Raw genomic sequence first — 3,758 nt, 5'->3', positions numbered from 1 at the left:
ACCCACGGCCACTTCCATCAGGAAGGAGATGGGGAGCAGATATACAGTATATACATATACAAGCCATTCACCATCCTGATTTGGAAGTATATCACTGTTCCTTCACTGTCACTGGGGGAACATTCTGGAATTCCCACCCTCAGGGCACTCACCCCATTTGAATGATGTTTTGATCTCTCTGCCCTTGCTCTCCCTGCCCATAAATTCTGTTTCCTGTGCTTCCCTCTCACTTCACCTGACCAAGGGCTGATGCTCCAAACACCAGTGATTCCGAATGAACCGATTGGACTCTAACCTGGTGTCATGGGAATTCTGACAGTAACCTGGGACACACCTGGTCTATCACTAACCTGGGTCAGTAACCTGGGACACACCCGGTCTATCGCTAACCTGGGTCAGTAACCTGGGACACACCCGGCCTATCACTAACCTGGGACACACCCGGTCTATCGCTAACCTGGATCAGTAACCTGGGACACACCCGGCCTATCACTAACCTGGGACACACCCGGTCTATCATTAACCTGGGTCAGTAACCTGGGACACACCCGGTCTATCACTAACCTGGGTCAGTAACCTGGGGCCCTGGATTAATTATGGTTCTGCCCAAGCCATTGTCTCCCTGACCTTTGACCTGGAACAGTAACCGAGGAGACAGCAGGTTTATCTCAGAGAAAATTAAAGTGGAATAAAGTCAATGTGAACATAAGGAAACGATGACTCGGACAACTCACACATCCCAGGACAGGTGAAACAAAGACACACACGAGACTCCTGAGCGACACGGCACTCTATTCAGAACTCCATCAATAAACACATCCATTTCGATCCTATCGACCTTCCCGTGAATACAAGAACCGGAAATGACATCACCCACCTTATAAACAGAGAGACAGGACATCCCACCGGGGACTCTCACTGACCATGTTACTGCATATGCTGACGAAACATCTGAAAACAAGCCTTCCAGCTCAGTGAGCTAACTTACAGACTTATCATCAACCTGAGCTACAAATCTTCTCAAAAACCGCTAAGATGCTGAAGTGTTCCTTTTTGCCAGAGAACATCTGGAGAGAGATATTGAGGAGAAACTCCTGCCCAGGGAACACCTGGAGTGAGGAATTCAGGATAATCCAGGGGCAGGTCTGTGGTTTATCATCATAACCAGGGAAGGTGTGGGGTGAGTGAATCCGGATTGAAATGAAGAGAAACAGGAATATTTTGGGATGATGAAGTGTGAGACCGTGGGGGACAGTCACTGTGTGAACAGTCTCTCTGTCAAACAGGGGGATGGACAATCCAGAGCAGGATCCTCACTGTCCTTCACTGAGCTTTTTAATCAGCCCTTTATACACGGTCAGTAGGATGTTGGTGTCTGGGATAACCCGGCCTATTCAACCATGAGGGCATCACAGCTGAGCCTGGGCTGGGTTAAACATGGAGTATCCTTCTCCTCCCTGCAGTGTTTACAAGACTTTAGACCAGGAATGATGAAGCTGTTTGGCTTCTCCCAACCGATGTGAAAATTAAAATTCTCCATTGGAACCATTTCCCATTTGCTCGGAGCTTCTCTGATCTCGGGGTGTCTACATCCTGCTGTCAGGAGACCTGGACACAAATCCCATCAGAGTCTCCCAGACTGTGCTGCCTTCAATGTGTAAAAGATCAGGCTGGCTGTATAACAGGCGGCTGGTCAAACATCCCCCATTTCAAATTCTCCCCAAGAGACTCACATTCACCCCAGACACAGAGAGAGAGAGAGAGAGAATGGAAAGCTGAATTCTGTACTTACCGGGAGAGACCCGGGAAAAACACAGGGAGATGGAGAGAAGGATCAGCAACATTCTGGGAATCCACTCTCCCTATTCCATTGAGAATTAAACATTATGAAACTGATTGGAAAAACAAATGAAAGGAATAGCTGCTTTGCACAAAGTCTGATCGTTTTGTTGAACTGATGTTGAAGGAACAGAGAGGGAAAGATGGGTTTCCACTCGGAACAATATCCAGGGAAAGGCCAGAAACACTGACATGGGACAGTTAGCAGGACATTCAATCCCTGACTGATTCCGAATCAGGCTGGGAGTCACACTGACAGGGGGAGAGTGAGGGGAGGGAGTTACACTGACGGGGGAGAGTGAGGGGAGGGAGTCACACTGACAGGGGAGAGTGAGGGAACGGAGACACACTGACAGGGGGAGAGTGAGGGGAGGGAGTCAGACTGACAGGGGGAGAGTGAGGGGAGGGAGTTACACTGACAGGGGGAGAGTGAGGGGAGGGAGTCACACTGACAGGGGAGAGTGAGGGGACGGAGACACACTGACAGGGGGAGAGTGAGGGGAGGGAGTCAGACTGACAGGGGGAGAGTGAGGGGAGGGAGTCACACTGACAGGGGGAGAGTGAGGGGAGGGAGTCACACTGACAGGGGGAGAGTGAGGGGAGGGAGACACACTGACAGGGGGAGAGTGAGGGGAGGGAGACACACTGACAGGGGGAGAGTGAGGGGAGGGAGTCAGACTGACAGGGGGAGAGTGAGGGGAGGGAGACACACTGACGGGGGAGAGTGAGGGGAGGGAGTCACACTGACAGGGGGAGAGTGAGGGGAGGGAGTCAGACTGACAGGGGGAGAGTGAGGGGGAGGGAGTCACACTGACAGGGGAAGAGTGAGGGGGAGCGAGTCACACTGACAGGGGGAGAGTGAGGGGGTGGGAGTCACACTGATGGGGGAGAGTGAGGGGGTGGGAGTCACACTGACGGGGGAGAGTGTGCGGAGAGAGTCACACTGACAGGGGGAGAGTGAGGGGAGGGAGTTACACTGACATGGGGAGAGTGAGGGGAGGGAGCCAAAGTGACAGGGGGAGAGTGAGAGGGGGACATCACGCCGACAGGGGGAGAGTGAGGGGCGGGAGTCACACTGACAGGGGGAGGGTGAGGGGAGGGAGTCACATTGACAGCGGGAGAGTGAGGGGAGGGAGTCACACTGATGGGGGAGAGTGAGGGGAGGGGGTCACATTGACAGGGGAGGTTGAGGGGAGGGAGTCACACTGACAGGGGGAGAGTGAGGGGAGGGTGTCACACTGACAGGGGGAGAGTGAGGGGAGGGTGTCACACTGACAGGGGGAGAGTGAGAGGGGGGAGTCACACTGACAGGAGGAGAGTGAGGGGAGGGAGTCACACTGACGGGGAGAGTTAGGGGTGGGAGTCACACTGACAGGGAGAGAGTGAGAGGGGGACATCACGCCGACAAGGGGAGAGTGAGGGGAGGGAGCCACACTGACGGGGGAGAGTGAGAGGGGGACATCACGCCAACAAGGGGAGAGTGAGGGGAGGGAGTCACACTGAGAGGGGGAGAGTAAGGGGAGGGAGTCTCACTGACAGGGGGAGAGTGAGGGGAGGGAGTCACACTGACAGGGGGAGAGTGAGGGTAGGGAGCCACACTGACGGGGGAGAGTGAGAGGGGGACATCACGCCAACAAGGGGAGAGTGAGGGGAGGGAGTCACACTGACAGGGGGAGAGTAAGGGGAGGGAGTCTCACTGACAGGGGGAGAGTGAGGGGAGGGAGTCACACTGACAGGGGGAGAGTGAGGGGAGGGAGTCACACTGATAGGGGGAGGGTGAGGGGAGGGAGTCACACTGACAGGGGGAGGGTGAGGGGAGGGAGTCACACTGACAGGGGGAGGGTGAGGGGAGGGAGTCACACTGACAGGGGGAGAGTGAGGGGAGGGAGTCCCACACTGACAGGATGAGAGTGAGGGGA

The sequence above is a fragment of the Chiloscyllium plagiosum genome, unplaced genomic scaffold (assembly GCF_037043375.1).
Source record: "Chiloscyllium plagiosum isolate Xiang-an unplaced genomic scaffold, Cpla_swu_hap1 HiC_scaffold_35, whole genome shotgun sequence".
NCBI lineage: Eukaryota > Metazoa > Chordata > Chondrichthyes > Orectolobiformes > Hemiscylliidae > Chiloscyllium > Chiloscyllium plagiosum.
The sequence above is the reverse complement of the archived record's forward strand: the minus strand, read 5'-3'. Positions refer to the sequence as shown.